Source organism: Physeter macrocephalus, chromosome 7, assembly GCF_002837175.3.
Source record: "Physeter macrocephalus isolate SW-GA chromosome 7, ASM283717v5, whole genome shotgun sequence".
NCBI lineage: Eukaryota > Metazoa > Chordata > Mammalia > Artiodactyla > Physeteridae > Physeter > Physeter macrocephalus.
Genome location: NC_041220.1, coordinates 26,489,280 through 26,501,112, shown reverse-complemented (window position 1 = coordinate 26,501,112; position 11,833 = coordinate 26,489,280). Strand labels below are relative to the sequence as shown.

The 11,833-nt window shown below is 38.4% G+C and overlaps 1 long non-coding RNA gene across 11 annotated transcripts in view; it reads right to left on the bottom strand.

The window, feature by feature from the left end:
• Positions 1-11,833, bottom strand: part of LOC114486562 (uncharacterized) — a 120,937-nt gene that overhangs the window by 36,011 nt on the left and 73,093 nt on the right. For 7 of the 11 annotated variants that reach the window (XR_003680509.2, XR_003680502.2, XR_003680501.2 and 4 more), the window contains 2 exons: positions 6,557-6,705; positions 4,761-5,265 (listed from right to left, as the gene is read on the bottom strand). The exons of 1 other annotated variant lie outside the window; for it this stretch is intronic. This is a non-coding gene — a long non-coding RNA (uncharacterized lncRNA). The remainder of the gene's footprint in view (positions 1-4,760; positions 5,266-6,556; positions 6,706-11,833) is intronic. 3 more of the 11 variants (XR_003680504.2, XR_003680503.2, XR_008617774.1) reach the window with 2 other exon arrangements.

Below are 11,833 nucleotides of genomic sequence, written 5' to 3'. Positions count from 1 at the left end.
CTATTATTCAACATAGTTTTGGAAGTCCTAGCCACAGCAATCAGAGAAGAAAAAAGATAAAAGGATCCAAATCGAAAGGGAGAATTAAAATTGTTACTGTTTGCAGATGACATGATACTATACACAGAGAATCCTAATGATGCTACCAGATAACTACTAGAGCTAACCAGTGAATTTGGTAAAGTAGCAGGATACAAAATTAAGGCACAGAAATCTCTTGCATTCCTATACACTAATGATGAAAAATCTGAAAGAGAAATTAAGGAAACACTCCCATTTACCATTGCAACAAAAAGAATAAAATACCTAGGAATAAACCTACCTAAGGAGACAAAAGACCTGTATGCAGAAAACTATAAGACACCGATGAAAGAAATTAAAGATGATACAAACAGATGGAGAGATATACCATGTTCTTGGATTGGAAGAATTAACACTGTGAAAATGACTCTACTACCCAAAGCCATCTACAGATACAAGCAATCCTTATCAAACAACAAATGGCATTTTTCACAGAACTAGAACAAAAAATTTCACAATTTGTATGGAAAAACAAAAGATCCCAAATAGCCAAAGCAATCTTGAGAAAGAAAAACAGAGCTGGAGGAAGCAGGCACCCTGAATTCAGACAGTACTACAAAGCTACAGTAATCATGACAGTATGGTACTGGCACAAAAACAGAAATATAGATCCTCAAAATGGATTAAAGACCTAAATGTAAGGCCAGATACCATAAAACTCTTAGAGGAAAACATAGGCAGAACACTCTTTGACATAAATCACCATAAGATCTTTTTCAATCCACCTCCTAGAATAATGAAAATAAAAACAAAGATAAACAAATGGGACCTAATGAAACTTAAAAGTTTTTGCACAGCAAAGGAAACCATCAACAAAACAAAAAGACATCCCTCACAATGGGAGAAAATATTTGCAAACAAAGCAACCGACAAGGGATTAATCTCCAAAATATACAAACAGCTCATGCAGCTCAATATCAAAGAAACAAACAACCCAATCCAAAAATGGGCAGAAGACCTAAATAGACATTTCTCCAAAGAAGACATACAGATGGCTATAAAGCACATGAAAATATGCTCCTTTGCCTATTTTTTAATCAAATTGTTTTTTTGATATTGAGTTGTATGAGTTCTTTATATGTTGGATATTAATGCCTTATCAGACACATCATTTGTAAATATCTTCTCACATTCAGTAGGTTGCCTTTTCATATTTGTTGATGTTCCTTCACTGTGCAAAAGCTTTTTAGTTTAATATCGTTCCATTTGTTTATTTTTGCTTTTGTTGCCCTTGCCTGAAGAGACAGATAGTAAAAAATATGGCTAAGACTGATGTCAATTAGTGTACTGCCTATGTTTTCGTCTACCAGTTTTATGGTTTCAGGTCTTACGTTTAAGCCTTACTCCATTTTGAGTTTATTTTTGTATATGGTGTAAGAAAGTGGTCCAGTTTCATTCTTTTGTATGCAGTTGCCTAGTTTTCCCAACTCCATTTATTGAAGAGACTGTCTTTTCTCCACTGTATATTCTTGGTTCCTTTGTGGTAAATTAATTGACTTTATAAACATGAGTGTATTTCTGGGTTCTCTATTCTGTTCCATTGATCTGCATGTCTGTTTTTGTGCCAGCACCACACTGTTTTGATTACTATAGCTTTGTCATATAGTTTGAAATCAGGCAGTGTGAGACCTCCAACTTTGGAGGTATTCCTTTATTTTCTCATTTTGCCTAACTCTCTGTTTGTCTCTATGTATTAGGTAGATCAGCAATGTCTCCTGGTCTTAAAAGAGTGGCCTTATGTAGAAGGTCTCCTGTGGGGTCATTGGCACAATTCCCCCTGGTCACCAGAGCCAGGTCTCTGGGAGTTTCTCCTCTGTAAGTTGCATGTGCCCTCCTGTTGTGGTCGGGCTCACTGGCAGGCAGAGCTGGTCCCCAGCCCAGCTAGCTGCATGGCTTGGCTCTGACTGCAGCAGACCCTCTTGTAGACAGGGATTGCCCCTCATAGTAGAAGCAGCTCTGGAGGGGCACCAGTGCCCATCAGGTGAGGCAGGGCAGGTCCTCAAGGGAAAACTGGGGCAAGGTTCAGAGTGTTAGCTTGGTTAATAAGGAGTAACAAAAATAGCATCTGCCAGTGCTGGGCCAGTTGATGGAAGGAGAATTTTTTTTTAAAAGGCACACATCAGTGCTTCAGTCCCCAGAGGAAGTTCTACCAGATCCCTACCCCTCCAGCACACACCCTAAAAGTAGTCAATGAATTGCCTTCGCATATGACCCAGGTGCTTTTTAAGCTGCTCTATCTGTGCTGGGACTCAAAGCGAGTCCTTTAACAGCAGAGTCTCAGTTTCCACAGCCCTCTGGTTCTCTGGGATGTAAGACCCGCTGGTTTTCAAAGCCAGACATTATGTGGGCTCATCTTCCCAGAGCAGGTCCCCTGGGCTGGGAAGCCCAATGTGGGGCTCAGACCCCTTACTCCTCAGGGCAACTTCCACTGTTGTGATATCCCTCCTGCTTGTGTTTCACTGCACCAAGGGTGTGGGTTCCCACTAGACCGTGTCTCTATCCCTCCTGCTCATCTCAGTGTGGCCTTTTCTTTATATACCTGGTGATCAGAAATCTGTTCTGCTACTCTTTAGGTCAGTCACAGAAAGAGTTGTTCTATATGTTGTTGTGGTTTTGGTGTGTCTGTGGGAGGAGGTGGGCTCAGGATCTTCTTACTCCACCATCTTGATCCAGACTCCTCAGTTTTAACAATCTTAGCTAAAGTAAGTAAGATCGCCTTGGTTTAGAAAAAACTCAATGATAAAATAACAACCCAAAAATTTCTCACAGAAATCAGTGGGCAATGCCATCACCCAAGAAATGCCAATCTCAGAGCATTTGCCCCTCCAAGTCCTTCAGAGGTATCCTTGCACACTAATGTTAATAGATAATAAAATTTTTTAAGATTCTAATTTTAAACTCAGGTTTAAAGTTACCGATGAAATAAGGCATTCCTACGGAGAGTATTACCTTTACCATCCAGAGTTTATGACACCTAGAGCCAGAAGAAGGGGGAAAAGGCCATGTAGAAAAAAATAAAATAAAATAAAAAAATTTCCCTGAAAGAATTCTGCAAAGTAGCTTATGTAGTATAATTTTCATTATTTTGAATGACCAGTTTTGTTATTTTTATGGTATGAAACAAGTTTCCAGGACTAGAACTTTCTTCTAGGGAGGAATTAGGTCAGAAGTTTCCCCATATGCCTCCTTTCAAGAAAAATTGTGAAAGGCTGAATAAATGCAACATAATTATGGCAAGGGTGGATGGTATCATATCATTTTTCTGCTGCTATTCAAGCCTCTTCCTCTTGCCAAGTTCAGAGGTACTAAGTATATATATAGATTTAGCAAATTTTTCAACTTTCTGGCCACTGCAAAGATGTGGTCAATCACCCTCTTGAAATTCACAACTATGGATCCACATCTATGGAGCTGGGAGTCGGGGTTCTCCCATGAGGATCCTCCAAGCATCTAAAGGAAGCAGGCCTGGGTCAAGTGAGGTTTGTGAAGCCCAGGGGAAGGTTACAAGGTGATGACCAGTCTACAAGCCAAAGATAAGTGGCTCTGGTGTAATCTCTGGTACACATGCTAGAGCATGTCAGCTCCTATTCTGATATGGCAACTCTAATCAGAGGAAAATCCAGTAGAAATGCAGAAGGATGGACAGATCTGGGGGGCATGCAGTAAAAGAGACTTGGTAATAGTAACTCAGACTCTTGCATAGCTTGCCCTTTCCTGGCCAGCATGCCATGTATCCTAGGTGGGAGAATCTGTGCCTGTTCTCAGTGTGGATCTTGGAAGGGAAGGAGTGGAGGGAGGGGGATTGATGAGTCTTCTGGAGGCTTCACTTCAGAAATTTAGATAGAGGAAAGTTTCTTCTCACTGTACGTAAGGATGAAATATCAATGTCACTCTCAATGTTTTTTCCAAAAACCCAATTACATATGGACTCTAAAAGAATGTTAATATCAGGCAAAATCAGAAAGGAAAGTTCACTGTTATTCACAGACCATAAAGAAATATAATTATTAATCCATTCTCCACTTTCAGTTCTGTTAATCAGTTTCCCTTGAATCTTCCATGCATAATAACTGTCACTTGCACCCGTTCCAGAAATGGCTGGGTATGTTTTGAAACTGTATGGCTCATTTTGTGGTCATTCTAACAGCAATTACAATATTCTGTGGAATATTACAGTGTTCACTGAAACTCTATAATAATTATGCCAATTAGTTAAAAGCAAGTTACCCTAATAGGCACCCTGGGAATATAAGGCCACTGTATAACTTTCTCTGGCTGGCCAGCCCCAGAAGAGAGCTCTCCCTCTCAAAGTGGAGGGTAAATTTGAGTACATTTCTCAGAGCCTTCAGAAGAAGTTAGGCCTGGCAATCTGAAAACAAAAACAAAAACAAAAAACTTTTGATTGTACCATTTGTTTTTAAATACTGATGATCTGAGGAGTTAAAAACTATCAGTCTCCAAGCCACGTTTTCCCTGTGGTAGATGATATTTATTGCCATGCAGGGTTTTCCTCTTGCTAATGAATCACTTAAAATAACTCTTCTTCCCACAGCTCATAGCTTGTTGCAGCCATGCTTTTAAGCCATTTATTTTTTCATTGTAGACGGACTCTACAATGTAGATGGATTATTTAAAATTAGTTTAAATTATAATATATTTTCAATAGGGTTTATACATACCCAGGATTAGAATTCATTTCTCTCTTGTTCCTCTTGCCTCTATTATTCATCCTGAATAGATGTGGGAGGAAAAAGAGCAGGAAAGTAGATGTAGAAGCCACAGTTCTCTTGAGCCAAGCCATCCACAGGTGAAGAGCACTTGGCTTTGATTCTCCACTAGGACAAGCTGCCTGACACAATCATTCTTTGCTCTCACTTTCTGCCTGTGATTTTGTTCTGTAGTTTCTGTCCTCTTCAGGAAAAGCAACACACAAAAGAAATTCCACCAAACCTAGCATCCTTTCGCTGTCCACAAGCTGGAGTTACTATGCTCAAGGCACCACTGAAGGTTTTCTCTCAGACATGGACCCCAGAGGACAGGGACTGCATCTAACTCCTCCATCACTGTCTCCCGGTTCTTATTTTATTGTAGACACAAATGCTTCCAAAATTGAAATTTCCCTTTCATGTCTTTTTTTTTAACTTTAATTCTCTGCTCTTTTTGCTTCTGTCCCAAATGAGAACCCTGTGGCCAAAAAACAAAATTTAATTTAATTTTAAAATAAAATAATTTTAAATTAAAAGTTATTAAAAAGAAAAGAAAAGAAAGAACCGTTAGTGTCAAATAAGATTTTTAAAGCACCTCTATGTGCCAGGAATTCTAAAAAAAAAAGGTGAGTATATGCGAATGCCTGCCTCAGTAACTAGAACTCACAAGAGTAGCAAAACCAAGAATTTGACCAATGAGTGAAATGGTGGATAGTGGTTGCTGTTCTGGTCTCATCTAGTGAAATTCTGAAGAACTATACTGCATCCTCTTTCATCAGCATGGTATATACCTATTCTGGACAGATGGCCACAGCTCTAGAAAGCTGGCCAAAGCTTTTTATTTTTTCCCTTTTTCTTAGCTTTGATGTTTTTCTTTCTTTTTGTAAGTTTTTATTTTATATTAGAGTATAGTTTATTTACAATGCTGTGTTAGTTTCAGGTGTACAGCAAAGTGATTTAGTTATACATATATCTATTCTTTTTCAGATTCTTTTCCCATATAGGTTATTACAGAGTATTGAGTACAGTTTCCTGTGCTGTACAGTAGGTCCTTGTTGATTACCTATTTTATAGATAGTAGTGTGTATATGTTAATCCCAATTCTGAGACCTCTGACACTACTGTAACCAGATAATATTTTTGAGATTCAACATATGTTTCTTTTTCTCCCTTCCATTCAAGCAGATAGACAGTCGTGTATTTCTTGCCTCAGAGGAGTAAACTAGTAGAAAAAAAAAAGAGCAGAATTTACCCTAAATTTCTCTAGTCTTTGGATTCCAAGCACACTAGTTCCAGGGAAGGAAGACTATATCATGTTAACAAAATATTTTTAAGAAGCAGGAGGGAGAGAGCTAACAGCCCCACCAGAAAGGTTCTCCAGGCTACAGGAAGTGAAAAAATGGGGGATCACTGCTTGCTTTCTGCGCAGACAAGGAAGTGTCAAGATCCGGGGGGAAAATGGTTCCTGTACACCTTGGAAACAGAACATATCGTAGGCATAGCAGAAGCCAGCGGACCTCGAGGGCTATGCTGAAACACAGAAGGGGTGTCTTAGTGCTCATTTGTGTGGGTAAGTGAGTCAATAGCCAGACATCAAGCCCTGCCTTCTCAGCACTGTGTAAATTTTTACAGCTATGACACAAATATTCTTGGGAGATAAGAAAATCCTTCAAAAGACTAGAGTTTAAATTTCCTGCCTTTCTGAAGGTACAGAGGCCCAAAATAAGACTTAGGATAAATTTTAGAAAAATAGAGTTCTTCCTCCCCACCTGCAGTGTTCCCCCAACCAGGGTAGATGGGGATTCGTGATTTCAGTTTAATCAGCACATTGCCATATAAGGTTGCACCGCATTTCCTGAAGCTTTCAAGAACTTCTTTGCTCCAATTCCATCCCAGTAGCTCATGGTTCTCCCCATCTCTGCAAAGAACAAAGGCGATTCTACATTTTTCAGCTATTTAATCATGAGGCACCTATTCTACTTGGAATTTGCAAACACTTAACCTATTTTAATGGGAACTTTTGGACACTAATTCCCATCTCAACTGTAGTGTCTTGATTCTTCCTTAGGATATGGTTCCTACAAAATACACATCGAGCTTCCTTACTTTATCCTGTATTTTTTACCCTTCACACTCCAACAGGCTGCACAAATCCCTGTTAAGAACTACCTCTACAGCCTTGAATAGGTGAGGAAAATGTTTTCTACAGCAGCTTCTTCGTAGACACTTTTGTACAGCAACAAGAAATTAGCTTCTGCATGTGATTCAATCACGTGAGTGAGTGACAACAGCACAAAGAGTATTTATCTCAGTCTGTTTCTATTGTTTGAGAGCAAGGCTGGTCAATACCTATTGCAAAGTTTCATGGGTTCAATCAATGTCTCCATATTTTCCTCCCCCTCTTACAATGGGACCTGATGTTTCACCTTATCAATAACCCAGAAAACGCTGGTGACAAGGAATTTTATTCCAGACCACAGTTAAGAATCCATTTTAGATTTTTCCCCACTTGAAGATTCAGAGCAAGTGCAGATCATTGTCTCTTGCCAGTGTTGTTGCCTTTTTGATGGCATCTTCACAATGGAAAGTCACCTATCTGCCTGGCACATATTATGTGCTCCATAAATGTTGATTAATAATAGTAGCCTTTGTTGGTGTGATAGTAATGGAAAGTCAAAGCAAGGATAGAAGCGTTGATCCCAGGGTCTGGCTCAGGAAATAGATTGCCTCCACGTGGCCAAAGACAAGATAAGAAGGCACAGAGTCTATAGAAGCAAATGGCAGGATGAAAAGGAAACACTGGAGAGAGACAGGGAAGAGAGTCAGAAGGCAAAGAAGAGCCATATACACAAGGACACTACCCCCGGGGGACTATTGCTGCAAAGGGCTGACATCAGGTCGATAGCATTGGAATTATCTCCAAAATGTACATAATCATAATTAATATTTTCATCCAGTCATTGGTTAAATTTCCAGACCCAAAAGCAAACTTTAGCATATTTTAAATGTCCATTTTCATTGTTTTTAAAATATTAAATGTATTACTAATTCTGATACTGTCTGTTCAGATCTATATTAGACACAAGAATTCTGAAAATACTCAGAGACAAAAGTAGTTTTCTGAAAGCTACATTATAAGTCCTAGGAGCTTGTAATAGAGAAGCTTCCTGTCTTTCTGGCTACTGTGGGGTATGGCCTTGCATCTTGATGGTGTCCTTTTGATATATAATGTGCAAGTCTAGGGTTTATCTGAAATATCTCTCTTATCTACATAAAAGCAATCCATTTTTGGTATAGGGTGAACAGTTTGGAGGATTTCTGCAGTTCTGCTGCTCTAATAATACTGAAAAATTCTAAAAATAACCACCTTATATTTGGATGTTGTTATGGATTGAAGGGTGTCCCTCCACAATCCCTATGTTAAAGACCTAACCCCCAGTATCTTAGAATATGATTTTACTTGGAAATAGTGTCACTGCAGACATAATTAGTTAAAATAAGGTCATACTGGAGTGCCGTGATCCAACATGACTTGTATCTTTATACGATTTGGACACAGACAGGCCTACACAGAGAGAACACCATGTGAAGATGTAAGTAGAGATTCACCGAAGATTGCCAGCAAACCACCAGAAGCTAGGAGAGAGGCATGGAACAGATTGTCCCTCATATGCCTCAGAGTAACCAACCTTGATCTCAGACTGCTAGCCTCTAGAACTGTGAGACAACAGCTATCTGCTGTTTAAGCCACTCAGTCTGTGATTATTTGTTACAGCAGCTCTAGCATACAAATACAGGGGTCTTTAATGGGCAAAGATATCTGTTGATGCAAAGGACCTAGAAATCGAGGGGGAAATGTTTCTAAAGGATGAAGTATAGCGAATTACCACATAAACATTTTTTTTCCTAATGTTCCTTTCTTTCATTGTAGTTTCTATCCTTCTTTCCTATTTTTTTCAACACACTTAATTTGTAGCCTCTTTCAGATTACTCTAACATCTGCAGTTCTTAGAGTGCTTTTGTAAGAGGAAATGGTTGTGTACTTGCTGATTCTTCCTCAGGGTGCTTTTTTCACTGTCTCCTTTATGTTTTATTATGAGTTCACGTTCAGTGTGCTTATATTGTTCTCCAGGAATCCTGATTGTCCTGAGATGTGAAAGTTTTCCTACAAAATGTCTCTCCAGAGCCCATCCTGACTTTGAGTTCTTTACTTATGGTATTTAAAGATTTCTCTTTCTTTTTGTCAAGTTTGTCCATGATCAATTTTGGTTTTGCTGTTTGTTATTTTATCCAGTATTTTCAAGTGTTTTCAACAGGTATGAGCCCCTTCTGCATCAACTTATTTAGCCAATTGCCCAAAATTTCCATTTCATAGACTCCCAAAAACATTTCTATGCAACTAATAATACTAACAACAATAGGAGAATGATCACTTATCTGCCGTTTTATAGTTTCTCGAAAATTTTTCTCTTTCTCTCGCCTACCAAAATTAAACTGATTAGAAGCTCTGTGGTGTTTCACCTGGACTGAGCCTTTTTTGTCTTTTGCTACAAAAAACCCAGAAAATTCTAAAGCACTTCCTGAAAATTATTCTAGAAAAATTCATATCTCCAGAAGCTTGCTAAAATGTAAACTTTGCAAGACCAATAAAGAGAAGTATAGTAGTGTCAGATGCTTTAAAACACTTGTCATACAATTCTAGTTCAAATTTCCAAGACTGAAGGAAATTAGAACTGCCTTTCATTTGTCCTACCAAATGTCAGAGATGTTAAAAGCATTATCAGTTTCATTCTCACGAAGTGCCTTTAGATGTTTATCCCCACTAGGCATATGAGGAATCCAAGACTCAGAGGGTTAATTAAGGTCCCTGAGCTACTTCTCAGAGCACGTGGGATGTATGTGTAGCCCCTCCCCTTTCTAGGTTCATGGGGTTTTTGTTTGCGACTGTCCCATGCTATTTTTCATTACACAAAATTTTATCCTTTTGGTTGTGTATATATAAGTATTATGAGAGGTTTCAGTTCTTCTATTTTTGATGAAAATGCTTCATGTTTTATCTTAGAAATCATTTTAAGTAGAGGATTTAATCTTACTTTATCACAAAAGAAAACCAATCTATTCCTAGTCTAACACCACCAAGCTAGATCAAATGTCATAAAACATTCTAATTTCATGGAATTTGTGTGGATTTTAACCATTAAAAGCAGAATGTTAGCCTTTATTCTGAATGCATACATCAAACTCTTTCAATATGAAACACAACTAGTAATAGCCATGTACCTTAATATGGATCCTGCAGGTTTAGGAGAAATAGGTGCATTTATAACATGCTATTACAATGAGTTTATCAGGAATCTATTAAGAAGATTAGGGATTGCTATTCTGACAAAGGCTTATGTTACAGGAACCACAGTTTGAAATTGGACTCTACTATTGATATCTACTATTGACACAAGGCTGTGTTGACTTTTGGCCTTTGGGATTATCTTTAGTTACATAGAGCAAACTGGAGAGACAGCTGTTTGAAACAATGACATTTGCATAAGTTTATCTGTATAAGGACTTTGCTTTTGGATAAAAGGAGATGACGAAGATTTTAGAAAAGAACTTGAAGTACAAGAAGGGGAAATGAAAGAAGGAGATTCTGTGGGGACTGACTGGAAGGACTCTGTGAGATTCAAGGTATAATCTTTGTTAGGTTCCTAAGCGATAAAGTGAGAAACCCACTTGAGAAGGTGAAACAAGCACCTTATACACCTTGAGGGCTGATGGTTTTGGGAACATCAGACAATAATCTGCATAGCTTTAACACTGTTACTCTAAGGCAAGCATAGGAAGTATGGCAGTAATGAGGCATCATGCAGTTTCATAGAGCATCAGCAAGGGGGTGGAAGCAAAGACTGGGGCAAACAAACCACCTATGGTGACCAAAGCTGGCAGACCAGTTTGTGCTGGAAGACACTCTAGGTGACACTGTATCCCCTCCTTCCAAGTGAGACCTTATTCTCAGACCTGGAGTATGTGCCTATATCTTTCTTTAAAATAAACACTTTCCTTTTTTTTTTAATATTTATTTTTTAAATTGGGGTATAGTTGCTTTGCAATGTTGTGCTAGCTCCTGCTGCACAGCAAAGTGAACCAGCCATATATATACACATATCCCCTCACTTTTGGATTTCCCTCCCATCCAGGTCACCACAGAGCACCGAGTAGAGTTCCCTGTGCTATACAGCAGGTCCTCACTACATATCTATTTCATACGCAGTGGAGTATATATGTCAATCCCAATCTCCCAATTCATCCCATTCCGCTTTCCCCCGCCCCTGTCGTCCACACATTTATTCTCTACATCTATGTCTCTATTTTGGCTTTGCAAATAGGTTCATCTGTACCATTTTTCTAGATTCCACATATATGTGTTAATATACAATATTTGTTTTTCTCTTTCTGGCTTACTTCATTCTGTATGACAGTCTCTAGGTCCATCCACATCACTACAAATGAGGAAAAAAAAAAAAAAAAAAAGAACTTGGCAGCTAGATCAGGAATGTGACCAGATAAAGATAAAACTTGGTACTCAAGATGCAAAAGCATGTAAGAGGGTTAGAACAGTAGAACAGGATGGTGACCCAAGACATAGATATAAATACCATTAAGGAATGGCTTATAGAAATGTTTTTATTTTCTCAGGCATTGCAAAACTGTTGGCAAATCTATAAATAATGTTTAATAAAAATTATTTAAGAAATAAAAAATAAAATAAACCCTTTCCACATAGGTAGAAAGCTCTTTGACATAAATCGCAGCAATATCTTTTTTGAGCCATCTCCTAGAGTAGCAAAAATAAACAAATGGGACCTAATTAAACTCAAAAGCTTTTGCGCATCAAAGGAAACCATAAACAAAACAAAAAGACCACCCACAGAATGGGAGAAAATATTTACAGACGATGCAACCAACAAGAGATTCATCTCCAAACTTTACAAATGGCTCATGTGGCTCAATATCAAAAAAAACAAACAACCCAATCAAAAAATGGGCAGAAG